The sequence below is a fragment of the Chelonia mydas genome, chromosome 11 (genome assembly GCF_015237465.2).
Source record: "Chelonia mydas isolate rCheMyd1 chromosome 11, rCheMyd1.pri.v2, whole genome shotgun sequence".
In the NCBI taxonomy this organism is placed as follows: domain Eukaryota; kingdom Metazoa; phylum Chordata; order Testudines; family Cheloniidae; genus Chelonia; species Chelonia mydas.
In genome coordinates, this window is record NC_051251.2 from 49926836 (window position 1) to 49945198 (window position 18363).

An 18363-nucleotide genomic window follows, 5' to 3' on the forward strand; every position below is an offset into this window, starting at 1 on the left:
TAGAGTTTTGACATATGGTGAGAAGTTTTTGCCATCAAACATTAGCTGAATGACGAACATTGTCATTTCCATTTTTAAACCCTGCTTAAAGACAGTGACTGGGAGGTGGGGAACATTACCATTGGTTTATGGTTTTCCTAAGATTATCAGGCCAAATTATCCCCACTCATGCTAAATTCTTTTTCCACCATAGTGCTGGGTTTTCCCCCCTGTGGAAAAGGCTGCAGGGTGTACTCCCAACCTTGGTGGATTTCCAGGGATTTCCATGGAAGGCCAGTGACTCACACTGGCTCTGACACCCACTACCACCTCATCTCCCTGGCAATGTGACTTCATTGAAACCCTACTACAAGACTCCCCCTAGTGGCAGTGGGCCCTGCGTGGATGCTCTCTCTGAAGTTTTTTTCTGAGGATTAGAAGGAAGTACAATGTGTATCTCTGCCCCCATCACAGCAGGGGCATTGGACACAGAGAAGCATCCGTTATATCCATGCACATTATTAAAATGACTTTTCCTCCTGGAATGGATGTACTGTACTTTGTAACTTGCTTCTCCCATTGTTGCAGTAGATTTCTGCAGTTTTGTGCCCTCTGAGAATATTTTGCTACAAACAGAGGAAGCTGCTTAACCTCAGTTACATGTAACAGAATGAGGGCAGATGAAAAGTAACCTCGTAGTTTCTGATGGCATATGAAAAATTGGAACACTTCCAGGGGAGCCTGACCCCACTCTCCCAATGAATTCTATGACAAAACTACTTTTGACTTTACTGGGAGTATAACAGGCCTCAAGTTTGATTGTAAATAACCCAGTTTCATCTGATTCTAGAAATGTCATGGGATATTTTTTAGCAAAGTATGTCTGTTCTAAGTGTTGTCATGCTGCATGACACTATATTTAATTTTCTCTACGTGCAAGATTCAGATTCACCTCCAGAATTTTCAAAACAAGGGGCCATAGTGTGCTGTTAGTTTTAAAGCACAACTCCTTGAAATCAGTGGGGAGTTCTGCTTAACATCTGATGGTGTGGTATAGCTTAAGGGTAGAAATATATCATTTAAGATTTGTAACTTTCTCTAAATCCAAAGAACTATAAAACACACCGATTCCTGTGAATAAAAGAAATGTAAAATACTGAGGCTCACCTGTGTGTGTTTTATTTTATTAATCTCCATAATTTATATATATTAAATATTTAATATATTTAATAAAATAAATAAAACATATAAAATTAAAAAATAGAGCTTATGAGAAAAAAATCTTCTAGGAAGATTAACACACATCCTGCATCAGTGATAGTTTATTGAGAAGACAAATGATGTGTTATCTGCTCCATAGAAAAAGACACCCAAAAAGGCACTCTAAGAATGAACAAACCTTTTAACCAATGATGTTACATAGCTTACAGATTCATACAATACTTGTCAGAACAATGTTGCACAGAAATCTACATCCAACATTCATAAATATTTTCCGTACATGACCAGAGGGATTAGGAACTGCACTGAAACAGAGAAAACAGGCTTCTTATTTACAAAAAAAAGAGTCTAACTTGTTCACCAAAACATGTGAGTTTTATTAAAATCATTTGAAATGGAGCCAGCTTATGTTATGGTTTCATTAACCCTGATCTCAAATTTCAGACGCTTATAAGGTTTTGTTTTAGGGTTTTTTTCCTAGCAATGGTAACACTTAAAAGGCTCTGAATTAGGGTTTGGTTCAGATAAACGTTCAGAAATACAGATGCTTATTCAAACTTCTTGAGTCTGCCAAACTGGGCTAGAAATCTCCCAAGAAAAAACAAACCTAGTGACACTTTTGGTGCACTTCCAGGCCCAGCTGGAATTGGGGAGGACATGCAACAGGGCGGAAGAGGGGGAAGTGAAGGAGGTAAAAACATTTAGCTGAGTATTTCAAAACCTCAGAAAGAAGTTGAGTTTAGTTTTACAAATGGGGGAATTTTCGCAGAAAAAGGGGTCCTATTTTATATGAAATGTTTCACGTATCCATGTTAATTTCAATGTTTTTCCTGTATAATCTCTTAATATATCAGACTTTGTGATACAGCATGAGCTCTAGGCACCTGGAAATACTGGGACTCAAATTAGTTTCTCTCTCTCTCTCGCTCTAAAAAATTAAAACAACAAGACAGGGATAAGATGGAAGAGGTGAAAGCAGCAGGAGTTGTACTAAGAAGGGGATGAGAAGTGAGTGCCTTGTCGTAGGTGGAGAAGTGGGGATAAAGAAACTGGTACCCACATATATTTGAAAGTATAGAAATTCAGAGTTAAAACAGTCAAAACTACCTTAACTCTCCTCTCCACGCTTAGGAAGATGGGAGTCTGATATTGCTTTTTCTTTGGAAATGTGTACGACTGACCATTGAATTTATATTTGATTTTTTAAAAATCTGTCTCTCATTCTTGATGTGATGGTTTGCTATCACCATTCTGACTCTGTTCAAGCAAATTCTCTGATCTCACAGAGAGCTTTGTGCATAAGCTGAACCAATCATAATGATGTGCGAACACTGTGATTGGTCACATTGTTGCATATCATTTTCCTGCACTTGGGGCAGGAATGGCATGAGGGAAGGGTTCTGTTCACAGCATACACACAGAGAATTTTGATGGAAACTTAAAAGACTCCCACTGGAGATTGCACCATACTACTACTTTATTTCTTAGTATTCAGAATAACACACATGAACCCCAAAACAGAGAGAGACAAAGCAGGCTGCTCCCTAAAATAGAGAGTCAGAACTCATCCCCCCCCCCCACACACACTTTACTCTTTACACTTTACTCTGCTGGCTTTCTGCAGATTGACTCTGGATTGTGTGCTTCCTTACAGAACCCCTACCCTGCAAGCAGGACAGTAAACTCCTTAGGTTTTAAAGTGATGGCTTGTAGTTTTTACAGTTTTCAATACAACACAGGAAACAAAAGGCCAGGTCCAGCTGTAATTCAGAGCAGACTCAAGGCTACTCTAATATATACTCTGTTTCCCATGATTCCCTATGGGGTCTGGTAAGTAGAGAATAGCCCTGTCCTCTCCATCTACCTAGTACTTATGTCAGACACGTCCTTTATGCTGGGGCTGGAAGCAGAGCTTGTACATTCCTTATATTATGACAGGTTTCAGAGTAACAGCCGTGTTAGTCTGTATTCGCAAAAAGAAAAGGAGTACTTGTGGCACCTTAGAGACTAACCAATTTATTTGAGCATAAGCTTTCGTGAGCTACAGCTCACTTCATCGGTGAGCTGTAGCTCACGAAAGCTTATGCTCAAATAAATTGGTTAGTCTCTAAGGTGCCACAAGTACTCCATTCCTTATATTGACTCTATGCCAAATGGGGAGACATTTCTACCCCATTTACTGTAACTGAGAAGTGGATACATTTTCTCTGTGTTTAATAAGGCTGAGATTGTTGGCTGAATATGGAATCACAGGGCTCAATTTGGTTAGTCAATCACTGTCTTGGGGCATGGGAGGTGGAGAGTCAAAGAAAAATCAGAAACTTGGGCCTGTGGGAGAAATGATCCTGAAGGAAGTTGGGGAGGCTCCCAGTTTTATAGGTTTGGTGGAAACCATGCATAATTTCAGTGTTTCAGATGAGTTTTCCAGATTTCACAACTCCCACTGAATCTCAGTGGGGTGAAAGCGCTTTAGATCCAAAATGGAAAAAAAGATCTGTACAAATCTATAGCTGCCAGTCTTAACACAGCTACAGTCTGAATCCACTTAGGGAAGATTCTCATTATTTCATGTAGGAAACAAGTTTCACTTCATAATTGTTTCCAAATGCATTAAGCAGACTGTACTTTTGTCAAATGGCAGAGATTCATTCTACAAAAACCACCAAGAGAACTCAAGCAGATCAGCAGCACAGAATATATTTTAATTTGCTGCAGCTGAGAATAAAGGCTTGCTAGTTGTAGGAGTAAGCTGGTTTTCTTCTGAGTGATGGGGAAAATGTGCATTTTTTATTTATTCATTTACTTTTTGTTAGTACAATGGGGCATGCTTGTAGCGAAGTTTGAGAAATAATAAGATTTACTGATCTTTTATGCGTCATCAGCACAAGACAAACATATTACAGTTAGGACAAAAGGCTGGTTTAAATTTCTCACTTTTCACATCTTTTTTGTGAGCCTTGAAAGTAGCCACTTTTTAAAAAAATTGGTTGTTGTTTCTCAATACAAGTTCTGACCCTGCAATTGAATATGAACAGATGGGCACCTGCAGAGTCTCAATGATTTCTATAGGCAAGAGGGACTGCCCATGTGCTTCCAGACAGTTTGTTATAGCTTTTATTGGAGAGAAAGTCGTAGTTCAGGTTACATTCTAACTTCCATTCTAAGCCCCTCTTTTGAATCTTTCACAGCTTTCTCAGAAATTGTCCTTTGGAGCAAAGGTTTCCATGCTTGGTCTCTCAGTCCAAAGGCAATTCTTTTGTTTTGAAGTTTAAGCCAAATCCCCTAAGTTCTGTGTAGGTCAAAAGCTTGTCTCTTTCACCAACAGAAGTTGATCCAATAAACAATGTTACCTCACCTACCTTGTCTCTAAGCATTTGTCATTAGTGAAGGGGGAAAAGATTACCTTGTCCATTAAAGAGGATGGCTCAGACATTTTTGCTTACCAATTACTCAATAATAGTGAATAATGCAGTCATGCCCATCCCCCTGATGATACAGGCTTTATACCATATCGTCACATAGGATGAAATCCTGATCCCATTGTAGTCAATAAGAGTTTTGCTATTGACGTCAGTGGGGTCAGGATTTTTCACTCAGAGTCTTTATATACCTTCTGATCAAAACCACATATTGCCCATTATCTGGTTAAACTTCATTTATTTTGAATATATAGTCTGATTATAAAAGACACTGTTAATTGATAAGTACTCAGTAACGTGATAGGTCCAGCCCTGCGGTCACTGGAGTGAGTGGCAAATCTCCCATTGACTTCAATGGTTTCAAGACTGGGCCTAATTTCATTTAAAAGGTAAAGTTCAATTGGGAAATAAAATGCACGATGTAATTCTTTTTATCATTCAAGTGGCTCTGGAAAATACTGATTTTTATGCTTTTACAGGACATACACACACAAAATAATCTATCAGCCAGGTGTACTAACCATAAATTTCTAATCAAGTGAAAAAATGAACCTTTGAAATGAATATTCTGCCACTCTACACTAGATATATTCATTTGACAAAGGTTTTCCTTGATAAGTAATCCATAAAAATCAATCCTTCATGTGGACTATATTAGGAATAAGACAGTGAGCTTGATGCTTCTTCTCATGTCAGCTGAGCTATTATTATGTTACTATTTATTTTTTGTACTGTGGTAGCACATAGTTGCTCCAGTCTCATTTTGCAAGGCACTGTTCTAACACACAAAAAAGATAATCTCTGCCCTGAAGCACTTACAGCGAGTGGAGTTACATAACTGTAGAATTTAAACACCCATATGTATGTGTTTACATTGCAACTCTATCCTATCCTGGCCATACTATCATTAGTGGTTGGAGGCCATCCAGTTGCAATCCTACCAGAGGAAATGCACAAGCTGTCTGAGGGGCCACCAGAGGTGGAGCCAGCAATGGACACGGCTGCACTATAATACATCTTTATCAATTTAATAATCAAAATGTATATGCTAGTCAAATGTTATGGAACTGTCAATGACAAATATCACACACCAACCCCAAATAAACTCTTAATGGCCTAGATCCATAGCTCTATTTGGCGTGACTGGAGGAAGGAAATGCAAATCTGGAGGGAGGCCTACACCAGCTCTACATTGCCTTGGAATCCCTCCTACCCATTTAGGGAAGTTTTATAGCACCAAAAAAGGGGACAGAGAACTGGAGGGAGTTTGGGCCAATGATTCTACAGTACAAGGTAGTTCCTCATGGAGCTGAAAGCCATTGGTCACAGAATCCTGCCTCCTCATCATTATTTGTTAAAACTGTCTGCACGGTGAGCTCTCATTTTTTGTAGAGAGTTATTATAAAGTTGTGACACTGTGACAGGCACCTCTATCTTCAGACTGTTTACTTTTTTGCAGTGTTACAAAACCGATTGAATATTTATGAAATACATAGAAAGGAAAAAGAAGAAAGAATACTGTACATACTTTGGCCCTGATTCAGCAAAGTACTTAAGCACTTTTCTACCTCTAAACTAGTGAGTAGGCCCACTGATGCTTAAACTTATGCAACATGCTAAATTGAGGCTAAATTACTGTGACTGAATGCAAGTTACATGAGCATGCAACATATGGTGAAACTTGTCTTCAAGTAACCATCCAAAGGATGCAGAAAAAAATTGGCTGCCCGGTAAAAGTGATCTTAAAAGGCCTGATCTTGCACCATTTAATCAATGAGAGCTTTGCCATTACTTCAACGGGTGCAGGATCAAGCCCTAACTGAAGACCTAAAAAAGTTGTACTAGAAACCTTGGTGTAACAGCCAGGAAAGGGTTAAAGGTTGCCTAGGTATGACTTCCTTCAGGACATTGAGAGAGGAAAAGCAGGAAAGGCCTCTTGGGACTGCCACCCGCTTTAGCCAGGGGAATGGTTTTGTTTTGTGTTCCTTCATGGGTTTTGAATAATAAATTGTGCCCCAAGACAAGGGCCTGGAACAGCCTGAGGCATGGCACCGGTTCTTTCCTGGTGAAGCAGCCCACCAGCTTCAAATAGGACACTCTGAAGTGGCTACTTAAATAAGAGAACACCCTAATGCAAAGAATTCTTTTGTGCAAGCCTTGGTCTCTGGCATCAGTTTTTCATGAACAAAATTGTGTACAGGGATCCATACATTAAGAAATATAGGTATATTCTTATCCTTAGAAGTACATACTCACCAATTTCTCGGCCAAAAGACAGAATAAATGCATTAAAACTGAAAAGAGTCTTTCCAGCAGAATGATCATATTAATTGTATTGTGAATATTCTTATTAGTCTCATGTTCTTATTCGCTTTGTTTACAAACTTTTTAATTAAAAAAAGCTTTATCTTTTAATTCTTTGAGAATGATCTCATGTTTTTTCCCAGAATGCATGGGGACAATTAAGTTTACTTTGAAATTCTAATTTATTACTTTAATTACGTTCTTCTTCTTAATAGTTCCTACTTACTTCTAGGTCTCATTTTGCACTCTTCCTTTTTTAGCATTTCATGCTATCCCACCATTTATATTTTGCTGCATCTTGGGTTATTCCACCCGAGATGAGGAAACAACAGGCAGGGGTTCTCAACCTTTTTCTTTCTGAGCTCCCCCACCTTACCTCCCCCCGACATGCTATAAAAACTCCATGGCCCACCTGTGCCACATCATCTGGTTTTCTGCATATAAAAGCCAGGGCTGGCATTAAGGGGTACCAAGCAGGGCAATTGCCCAGGGCCCAAACCACAGGGGGCAATGAGAAGTTAAGTTTCTCAGGCTTCTGCTTCAACCCCAGGTGGCAGGGCTCAGGGCTTCAGCCCCATGCAGTGGGGCTTCACCTAGCAAGTCTAAAGCTGGTCCTGTTTGGTGGCCTCCCTGAAACCTGTTCGCAACCCCCGCAGGGATCCCTAGACACCTGGTTGAGAACCACTGCCTCAGGGAATATTTCTCTTATCCATTTACTAATTGAAAAGTCTGAGATCATCGTCTTTCCAACAGGCTTGATCTCCAATTTCTGCTCCTACTTCAAACAAGTCTGATGTATTTCATTACATAGCACTGTGGCTGGACAATTTGCTCGGCAGAATAAATCAGTCGGCAGTTCTTTAATTTTACTTGTAAACACAGAAGGAAGCAGGATTAGTTTCATTAGGGTTCATTAGTTTAATCATTTAGGATTTGTCTCAATATAACAACGGATTTTTCTAAAATGAAATAAAAATTATGAAATATTATAGGCTTGAAATACATTACATTTTGACTACTTTTCTTGTGTCCTAATGAATGTTTATGGGGTATATAGTCTGTTTTATAAGAAGGCATTGTCTACGTTATATTCATTTAAAAAGAGGACTTGATACATATGCAACAGGGGTTTTCTCAAAGATGAATTTTCATTCTGTACTTAAGAGTGACAATGTGAAAATCTTTTTGTCCAGAGGCAAACAAGTGACAATGTTGGCTAGCATCATGTAGTAATCATACATTACCTGCCAGCACTTAGCTCAACTTTCATGGCAGCCACTAAAGACAAAGACAATAGGAAGAAGCCATATTGGACATAGTGGGCCAAATTCAGAGGTGAATCTAAGAGACTAAGGTAATCTAAGTGTGAATAAATTGAACAACTGTCATGTCAAGCTTGACATAATAGAAGTATTGCAAATGTTAGGCCTCTAACTTCCGTATTCTGCAAAATGGAAGCCTTGCAAAAATAAACTTATGCTTGTGACTTGTGGTCAGGAAACGAGGTGACCAGATAGTGATTTATGCTGACTCCTATGTACTTATCAATCCAAAATTACCCACATTCAAAATCTGATTGGCTACAAAAAATAGATAGACCTAAAATTAATTATGCATCAATTATACAATGAGGGCAACCACACAAACAATGTGGTCCACCCTGATTGGTTGGTCTGTTCTAAAACACAGCCGTCAGACCAGAGAAAAAGGCAAAGGCACAAGTGTGTGTGTGTGTCATCGGTTGTACCTGACCCACACCCCCTGAACCGAAGGGATGTGCACTTCTCAATTGTCTGTATCTGGCCAGTGCGGAAAATGGCAGACTGAAGGGTAACATATTTTTTGGACGAATGCAGGGTAAGTCTATGGAGTAAAAAAGTCTGGTCACTCGAGCCGAATTGATCATAGTCGTATCGATACCATAGTATAAAATCAATAGTAGAATAATTATCCTTAATAAAAATATTATTTACTGGAGTGAAGGTCCATATTTTAAATGGATAGCCAGCACTAAAAAGAAAAAATCAATTGCTTTGCAAGGGAATCTTGTTTGCACTTCACAGCTGCTGGAGAAATAGCCCTCAGACTAGCATGGTATACTATGAACATGTCAGCTAGGTTAATAGGTGCAGAAAAAGAGAGGACGCCAATATAGATATTGAAGAGCAGAGCTGTTATCCGAGCTGGGGAGGAGGGAAGTTATCTTGATAGTGACATTTTCAATGAACTGTAGGCAAAGAGTAGATGTCATCCATGAATCAGAGGTTGCAGTAGTCAAGACAGATGTTCGGCAAGGAAATGGGTAGGGTGTAACCATAACTCCATCCAAGGCAGCAGAAATTTCTAAGTGAACAAGGAAAGAAGAGAGACCTTTAGATTTGTCTGGTAAAATGTCATTAGCATCTTTGGTTTCAGAGGAGCAAGAAAGAGAAATGCCAGATTGAAGGAGATCCAAGGGGCAGGGCCGGGGAGGAGGATTTTATGGTCATGGAAATAGATCATATACTGGAAAAGTTTAGAGACAAAAGGAAGGAGGAAAATTGCCTGAGAAAGAGAGAGTATCAAAAGAAGGGGCTTTTTAGAAGAGAATTATTGGGACAACTATTTTAGGAGATCACACCTCATACCCCAGAAGGGGGAGGACAAATTATACAGGCACTTCGAATAAAGGGATAGATTTCATACAGTTGCATGGAAAACTACAACACTGGAAGGAGAATCCCAGAAGACAACGGCTGTTTTGAAGGTTATTATAACCAGGATTTATTCTTTGCTAATCAGATTGTTTTACTATGAGCTGATTAGGTTTAGTTTGCCTACAGCACTATTTCAGCATGGAACTCGGTGCTCTATAAGGTCTTGGTGATAGTGGGGGCTTTTACTACTGCTCTACCGAAGTACTTCTTTTAGGTAAAAGATAATGAGACACTATATTGATGAGAGGAGATAGGTCAATAGCACTGAGATTGTGTAGCTTCAGTTTGAAATATACATGTTTCAAGCTTTGAGAATGGTGCAGTTTACACTGACTTAAGCAGCACTTTCCTCTCTGACAGGAACTGGCCCTCTGAGACTATCTTATAAAGTAGGGTCAGTGGAGACAGGTTGCTGAGATTCTTTTCCTCCCCAACCACTCTTGCTGTATGGCAAAATCTTTGCTGGAGCTATAAATGTTCATATTTCAAATTTACTCTAACTGCCATCATGTGAATAAACAACTCACTTTAAATGTGAGGTTCAGTGTCTTTGTGATGGAAGTATTTTTCAAGAATGTTAGATCTTGGAAAACAAGTTGAGATCAAAGATTCAGACTGCGGATGATCCTCTATGCAGGATTTTTCCATTCCAGGAAGACAAAGATCGTGGAAGTGGAGGCTCACTGAAGTTTGAGACCAGCTTTATGAATGAAGGGAGTGAATGCATAGGCCTTTGTGACAAAATGCATCAACCATAACTATTTGGCCAAGGTAACAGGTGCTTCCAAGGGATGGAAGTAAACAAATTTAGCCTTAGAAGTGGTTTACATTAACGTCCTTATGTCTGCTCATATCATGAGTATCCTGGAAACTAAAACATGAAGAGTGCAAATGAAATCATTTTTGGATAACTAAAGCATACATTCCTTAGCTACTACCTATGCTCTGGCCATATAAAAAGACATCACCTTTGACATACAGTATAATCAGTACAAGGTTACATTTATGTAATATAGCAGTTATTTAGCATAGCTCAATACTTAAGAAAAAATACATGTCCTACATCTGACTACAACTTGTATACAGTACCCTTGGTTTCCTCTAGAGTAGACTCAATAAGTGACACAGTCATAGTGCTTATGGAAAAGCTCAGATCTATAATCAGGTGGCCTAATGTGCGCTTAGGGGATATACAACACCATAGTAAGTATACAGGAATTCATAAATAATATTTATAAATATCTATATCTGAAACTTTAAAAAATGAAGTTTTCTGAAGAAGATAGCCATAATTATAGGGCATAATTATAGGGTGGCCAAACCGGGGCTCTTTTACAGTTAAAGTGTGGCTCGTGGAGCCTATCATGCCCCCCCATTCTCCACCTTCCAGATAGGAGGTTCTGCCCTGCGGCGGGATGGTGGGGCTAGGGACTTGTGCCCAGAGGACAGGGTGGTCTCAGGACTTCATCCCCGCAGGAGGAGTTTGCTGGGGATCAGTGCTTCAGCCCTGTGGGGCACACCTGCTGGGGCTGGGTGCTTCAGCAGGAGCGGGGCTAAAGCCCTGAGCCCCGGCAGATGCCTCCTGTGGGGCTGAAGCCCCAAGACCCCCTCCCTGTAGGGCAGAAGACCCTAGGTACACGACCCTTCTGCAGGGCTGAAGCCCCAATCCCCAGCAGGTGCGCCCAGCTCTCAACCTTCTGAAGATTATCGTATGTGGCTCAGAGGGTCAGTAAGTTTGGCCACCCCTGTTATAGAGGAACTCTAGTGTCTCCAGAGCCACAGTCCTAACTAGATTTCTGTTACAAGCTCAAATTTTACTCTAATTTCAGCGGAACTAAAGCATTCTTATTTAAGTTAATGAGACTGCTCCTGTGAGTAAAGTAAGGGACATGCCAGAGATTTGGCAGGCCCTAAATCTTCCCTTTATAGCATGGAATTGCCTTCACATACAAACCTAGCCCCAAGTCCTACAAGCTGCTCCATGTGGGCCAGTTCCTGCAGAGTCTATGGGGACCAGCTTGTAGGACTGGAGGCCTGATGGCTACCAAACATATCTTCAAAGAAAATGAACATTTGTTTTGATTCCCTAATTAGTCCTTTCCTGAGGTCCAATGTATTAGATTTTTAAGATCAACAAGTTCTTGGTTTTCTCAGACTTTTTCCTTTAACATGCTTTTAAATCACTTAATTTTTCTTTGGTTACCCAAATGCTACAAACCTTTCTGACATGCACTGATAAGAGCAGCACTGATTTAGAAGAAGAAGAGATCTCCCTACAGTGACATTAGTACTGAAGCAGATTCAGAGTATAGCAGACGTTGTACTTTCAAACCAAGGAAACTTTAAGGATAAAGTTTCTTCTCTGTCTCTTTCCCAAAAGCAAACTCCTGCCTTAGTCCACAAATACGCCACTTCAAATAGAAGAAAACCTAGACAAGGCCAATGCAATGTCATGGTTTATTCTTATGCTGGGATGCTTTGAAGAAGAAACTTAACTCAATTATAAGGAAATATGAACAGAGTAAGAACCATTTTACAAGTAGAAATAAGAAACACAAAATATGCAACTATTTTATGCACCTAGAGTCCCCATCTGAGATCAGGACCCCATTGTGCTAGGCACTGCACAAATATAGTAAGAGAGTCCCGTCCAACAATTACTGGAAACTGGTCCAATTGCATATAAAGATTTATGTGCAATATTTTTTTGTTTTTAAGATGGTTTCCTGGTCTTGTCTCTAGCTGTGAGTGAAACATCTTCCACTCCTAATTTTAATTGTTCCTAAACAGCATCAAGGTAACATCACCTTTAAATCTTTCAGCTAAATTCTGCCTTCAGTTACCCCTTGTACAACCTCACTCACTTCACAAAAGGTGTAAGAGGTAGAATTTGACCTTTTGCAAGCAACTGCTGGTATCAGGAGAGCTAAATCATCTCAGTGAGAACCAGCGTTCTAGTAGCCATGGCAGGGAAAGGTTAAACACAGGTTAGATTTATGAAAGATGGAAGGGAGAAAATATAAGGCAGGGAAAGGACAAGAGGTCAGAGGGCAGAAAGACAGAACAGTATTGAAAAGAGAGTTAGGGAACAGAAACAGTATTCTCTATATCACCTGCAAGCCTATGCGAAAGTCAGTCTATGCCACCCTAAATAATGAATCAGTGGAAAGTTCTCAATTTCTGAGCAAGGGCTAGCCTCACTGAAGTACTTTCTGCAATGCCTCTTTACACCTCCAAGAACCACGGCATGAGGCCATTTCTTCCAACAATTCCAAGGCTCCTGGATTTGTTCTTACATGCAGGTAACAGCAGACAACTGGAAAAAGAAAACAAAAAGGTTGCAGAGCCCAAGGGCAGCTCTGTACAGGATTATAGGACCTGCTTCTCCAGGGAGGTGGAATAATATACGTCCTGTCATTTCATAATCTCACTGGTGTCTGTTTCAATATAATGCCAGCATAAAAAGCTTAAAAATAAAGATCTCATGGAAATGTCTTGCAGGAATACAAAGATGATACAATATGAATGAACAGATAATTAGATACAGTATATTATATAAGAAACTAAATGCAAAGCAAAAGAATCACAAAAGGAATTTATCCAGGAAATCTTCTAAACTTTTGACTTAAAAAAAACAAAGAACATACAATTCTATCTACAAATGTCTAAAGAATCCAAAAATGTACTTGTTCTGTTAAAACTTTCTAAGCCAAAGTTATGAACCCTACGAACATGTAAACCACTTTTTGGCATTTGTCCTAAGTTTAAGGAAACCAAAGTCTGATAATTTTGTAAAAACATTACAAAGCATTACTCAGCTTCACAGCCTTGTTTTGAGATATTCCAACTGATTCACTGTGTGTTAAGGTAAGCAATCCAGATTGGAAATCAAGCTGTCAAGGTTCCTTCCCCACTCTGAACTCTAGGGTACAGATGTGGGGACCTGCATGAAAACCCCCTAAGCTTATTTTTACCAGCTTAGGTTAAAACTTCCCCAAGGTACAAACTATTTTACCTTTTGCCCTTGGACTTTATTGCTGCCACCACCAAGCGTCTAACAAATATATAACAGGGAAAGAGCCCGCTTGGAAACGTCTTCCCCCCCCAAATCCTTCCCAAACCCTACACCCCCTTTCCTGGGGAAGGCTTGATAAAAATCCTCACCAATTTGCATAGGCGAACACAGACCCAAACCCTTGGATCTGAAGAACAATGAAAAAGCATTCAGTTTCTTAAAAGAAGAATTTTAATTGAAGAAAAAAGTAAAAGATTCACCTCTGTAAAATCAGGATGGTAACTACCTTACAGGGTAATCAGATTCAAAACATAGAGAATCCCTCTAGGCAAAACCTCAAATTACAAAAAGACACAAAAACAGGAATATACATTCCATTCAGCACAGCTTATTTTATCAGCCATTTAAACAAAACAGAATCTAATGCATATCTAGCTAGATTACTTACTAAATTCTAAGACTCTGTTCCTTTTCTGTTCCTGGCAAAAGCATCACACAGACAGAGAGAACTCTTTCCCCCCCGCCCCCCCCCCCCCCCCAGCTTTGAAAGTATCTTGTCTCCTCATTGGTTATTTTGGTCAGGTGCCAGCGAGGTTATCCTAGCTTCTTAACCCTTTACAGGTGAAAGGGTTTTTCCTCTGGCCAGGAGGGATTTTAAAGGTGTTTACCCTTCCCCTTATATTTAGCGTTTTTATTACAGCAGTTGCTGACCTTTCAAAAGACTCTGGCTGCTCAACTAAGATTTGCAGAAGTGAGAAAGAGACCCAAAGAAGGAAGCCACAAGGCAGCTAAATGAACCTTGTAAAAATCCTACTTCAGAGGAATTCTTTTGTGAATAAAGAGCCTTTGGGGGCAGTTTGGTGGTAAGGACTTATATTGAAACAAACACGAACATGTACCAAAATCTTTCCAATAAGAGTCTAAGTCCTTACAACTGTCTTAGACAGAAAGGGTTGTATTCTCCTCTCGCTTACTCCAGCTGTTCACATTGCTTACTCCATTGACTTCAGCGAATCCGCATTTGCACCCATGTGAGAGGAGAATCAAGCCCAAAGACTATGTGCTAATTATGCATTCTACAGTACGGTAGGAGCCTTCCTTTTTTTTTTTTTTATTGAAGCAGCAAATAATATATTTCCATGGCCTGTGACCCAGTTTTCAAAGATCTGTTTCTGTCTCAAGGAAATCTTTGAAATTAAGAGTGTGTTAGGAAACAAATCTGCTTCTATAGCAGGCCATATATTGGTTTGTTCTTTGTCTGGTATTAAAGATGTTAAACAAAAACCAAATCTTTATTTCTTTCTAGTTTATCAGCTACTGGTGGTATCCTAGCCATCTTTAAAAAATATTGGAAGTGAATTTTATGCTGGGATAGCATACAAGATTGACAATCTTACAACTGCCAAACAGAGGCCAGTCAAAAGCCATGTTTAACCAGTTACCCCTCTGCATACTTGTGCGTATGCATGTTCATTGAAGCCATTGCAGCCTGTTCATTGCAACCAAGACTCAAACTGGGATCCTTTGTCAGATTTGGGGGTTGGACTAGATGACCTTCTGGGGTCCCTTCCAACCCTGATATTCTATGATCAGACAAGAGAAGGCTTCCCCTTGTCTGGGCCAGTATTACTATTGATCTTGTCTCAGTGGGAGTCCTTTAGGGATGAGGGGGGAAGGATACATGTTGTAGACCTTCACTGGAGTCTCAGCCAAGGTTTGAATGAACACAGAACCATCTATTTTTCACTGAAGTTCAGTCTCCATGCCCATTAAGTCCTCGCCTATTTGCCAAAATTACCAATAAGGGTACCATGTGGGATAGTTTTTGTAGGCTGTGTGGTGCCCACCAGGAGCTGAAGCAAGGCTTCTGCCAACATACTACAGATATACTGCCTTTTAGGAAAAAAGAAACAAAAAACTTTAGATGGTAAGAATTTTCAGTTGTTACCAGCCTTGTCTAGGTTTCAAACAATGACCTACAGAGGAAAGAGATCATGGACTTTACTTCTGCACTGAGTCATCCAGCTTCATAACCATTTCCACTGCAAAGTTAGGAACAGAGAACTATGACTCCACGTGGCAAACAACAATAAAATGCCCTGTATACTAAAGACTGATTGAAAAGTGTGGGAGGGGAAAATGCAGAAAATTTAGAAGTCAAATGTTATATCACTTGACTGTATTAAAGGATGTTATGAAGTTTTCAAATGCTGTTTAAAACTTTGTGTTTTCCAGAAGATATATACAGTATTTGATAACATAATGTAAGCTTTCTTAAACTGCACTTGGAATGAAACTGAGGGATGATGTACCTGTAATACTTAAGACAAGTTTAAGGCTTAATCAAATTATATCTCCTTAATTTACAGATGTAACCTTGTGACTGTACATGGGAGGCTTACATGAATAATGCCCATTAATGATAATGGAGTTAGAAGTATGCAGGATCACTACGGATCCTGAATTACTTTACTGGATGTTCTTAGATTGTCTGAATAGCAGTCAGATGAAGAGCAGAAATAATGCTGATACGAAATCATTGAAACCACTTAAGAGATTTACCTCTGTGTAGTAGACATAATGGCAATTTAAAAAAAAATCTGAAGTCAACTTGAGTGAAAGAAATAAATGGACTATGTTCAACAGCATGATGTATTTAGAGTTGCTTGTTTTACCTCAGTTTTGACTTTTCTCTTTTTCCTCAATCTTTCATTTAAGAAAGAATAAATATTTGTTCTGCCAACAAAAATAAAAAGCTTGGAAGAAAACGCAAACCAGATACAGAGCAGTAGGAGTGATGAATAATCTACAGTCATCCAAAATTCAGATTACATCCAGCTAAACTTTACATTTGTTTTGTAAATTTAAAAGGATATAATAATTTTAGATGGCTAATGCTGCAGAGGTGACTGATCTACACTATATTTCTCAAGTGAAAAGAGGTTTGGGGATTGAAGCAATTGTTTTCTTACTTGAAAAGAAATTACATTATTGATGTCCTTCATGGACCTTTAAGGTTATCCTGACAAACTAAAATAGGGAACATGATTATTTTGTACTTGATTCATTATTGAATTTCAGTTCATTGCACTATGGTTGAAAGCAGCTAATCCAGAGTTGTTTTCTGGAAAGGGCTATTGCCTTCTTTATAAAGGCATGCTTTTTGTCTGCTAAAGAATGAAGTTGCCTTGATTTAAAGTTTAGCATGGTAAAATGATCACAATATATGGCTGGCTGAGAAATATTCTGTAGAAATAGTCAGAGGAAAAACTGTGTTTTCACTTAGAAAGAGGTTGTTGTGGAAAAAATTACCTTTTCAACTAAAAAAAGAATCTTTACAACTTTTTGTTTTTCAATTAAAAAAAAAGATCAATTTTTCCTCAGAGGAAATTCATAAAAACTAACATTTTTCTTTTGTCAACATTTACAACAAGGAAAAAATCCATTTTCTAACAAGCTTTAATAGTATACATTACTAAATATTTAAAACTCACTTCCTAAGCAGCAGTGCTTTTCATTGACAATTACAGGTGAACCTACCTTCGTCTTTCTATCTCCAGGTCCTCATTTTCTTTTCTTGCACTGCTTTCTCTCCCAGCTCATGTTTCTTTGTTTTCTCTTTCTAACCCATTTCTTGTTCCTTCTATGGAGGTGATTAAGATGTGGCTTTTTTAGTACCTCTCAGATTTTTCAGATCATTAAGTTAGGCCTTCCTGTTATGCGAGTCAAATCAAAAAGGTACGTGGGTTTCAAACAGCATTAAATGAATCACATGGTAACAGCTATCATGAAAAGTTACAAACATTTTCTGGGGAAGCTCCTGAAGAAGGGACATATTAGGTTGGCCTGCCTGCTTCAAAATCTCATGGTTCTCTACTGTTGATGAGCGAAAAATATCCAATACCTCACAATAATTCCTCTTTCAAAGTTTATCCCATTTTACCCCTTGGATAAATGTAATGATTTCACTGACCTGAAAGAGGGAAGACTGATTAACAATGAATCCTGACTCACACTGTTATGTTGCAGAACTGAACACAGAAACTTTGCCCGCTAATCAGATGCATCTGTCAGTTATGCTGACTATACAAATAAAGCTCTCTCTGTGCGCACATGCATTTTGCTTTCAAGTTTAAAATGGCCCAGTTGAGGTCAGTCACTCTGCTCCTTGTGTTAACCCAGAGAAGTGCTGACTTTGCCTCAGTCTCACAGCTGTACATATTTTTTTTAAAATGAGGAATTTGTTTATTTTCATTGATATGCAAATACATGAAGCTCCTTGAGATTGGCTCTTTAGATATTCTGAAGCATTCTGGCTGTGATCCCATGGAAGACAACACCTTCAGGGATTTGTAGTGCTTTAGTATGAGGGAAAAACATAAACCAAAATTTTAAAATGGTCATATTTGGTTGGGCCCTCAAGAAGACGCTCCTGCTCAAAGAAGGCCCAACCACATAACCCCACTGAACACTAAGCAGCCCCAGTCCTGGGGCACTTTAAGCATTAGGTGAGTTGGTCTGCCAGATACTTTGAGTGAAATCCTGGCCCCAATGAAAATCAAAGGGAGTTATGCCACTGACTTCAATGGAACAAGGATTTCACTCTTATTCTATCATGACATACACTGTTGGGCAACCAGACTTCACATCATTATCAATGCACTGAAAAGTATGAGATGGTGAAGATCTTGTGCTAAACTAACTAATCATTCTATATCTCTAACAGACC

The 18363-nt window shown here is 39.1% G+C and overlaps 1 protein-coding gene across 3 annotated transcripts in view; it reads right to left on the reverse strand.

Annotated features, from left to right (window-relative positions):
• The window catches only part of TFPI (tissue factor pathway inhibitor), a 243495-nt gene extending 225768 nt beyond the window's left edge, over window positions 1–17727 (reverse strand). For 2 of the 3 annotated variants that reach the window (XM_043524804.1, XM_043524805.1), the window contains exons 1-2: window positions 17608–17722; window positions 17175–17347 (exon numbers count right to left, since the gene is read on the reverse strand). The gene's annotated coding sequence lies outside the window, so the exon portion shown is untranslated. Of the gene's footprint in view, window positions 1–17174; window positions 17348–17607 lie in introns of all 3 variants that reach the window. The other variant, XM_043524808.1, reaches the window with a different exon arrangement.
• Window positions 17728–18363: the final 636 nt, after the last annotated feature.